The sequence below is a fragment of the Myotis daubentonii genome, chromosome 4 (genome assembly GCF_963259705.1).
Source record: "Myotis daubentonii chromosome 4, mMyoDau2.1, whole genome shotgun sequence".
In the NCBI taxonomy this organism is placed as follows: Eukaryota; Metazoa; Chordata; class Mammalia; order Chiroptera; family Vespertilionidae; genus Myotis; species Myotis daubentonii.
The window spans coordinates 87,463,077-87,463,959 of record NC_081843.1 but is presented as its reverse complement, the minus strand read 5'-3'; positions in this window follow the sequence as shown (position 1 = coordinate 87,463,959).

Sequence of the window (883 nt, the reverse complement as noted above, 5' to 3'; positions counted from 1 at the left end):
TCGGGCTTTAACGGCGGCCCCTGCAGCGCCCCCCGCGGCCGCCTCCCGCAGCGCACCGCCCCCCGGATCCCGACCCCCACCCACCTCCAGGCCCCGCGCAGCCTGGTCTGGGCCGGGCCTTGCTGGGGCGTGTGCCCATTCCCGTACGTACATGGGGAAATGCGCTCGTCCGTCAGCAGCGAGGACTCCGGACAAGCGGCCTATGAGAGTGGTCAAGGGCTGCAGGGACCCTTCGGTTCGGTGCTGACTTTTTTGGGGAAAGCTCTTGATCAGGCCATCCTAAGCTATGGGGTCCCCAATTTTAGAGAAGCCAAAAGACTCTCCTTTCACAGGAGAGGGCCCTGGAACACTGCCACAGGAGCACTGCCCCAGGACTTGGGAAACAACGTGCATCTTTGTGGCTGGTTGTGTGGTGGGTGGGGGAGAAAACTTGGGGGGAGGGGATTCAGAAGGCAGGAGGCCATGGGGGAGGAACCTTGGAGAGGGGGCCCAGGTGAAGAAAGGTGTCTCTCCACAGGACCAACGCCCAGCCTTGGCCTGGCTGGTATGGACCAGCTGACCTTCCCAGAGGTCCAGCGCCAGCCTCTTTCTGCCCCCACAGTAATCCAGGATGGGAAAGGACCAGCACTGGGCTGTGGGTGGGATACACTCTGACCCCCGCCCCCTCCCCACCCCAACTTTGACCTTGGCTGAACTTCTGGGCAATGTGAGAGTGTGTCAGCCACCTCTCAGAGTTCTGGGCCTGGGCACCTGCGCTCAGCCACCTCTATATGAGGGACAGGGCTGCCAGCGCACCTTTCCTCCCCTCTGCATTCCTCCCAGCCCCTCCACCTGCCCTGGTGACCCCTCCTTCAGCACCCTCTCTGTTCCCTCCCCTGCATCC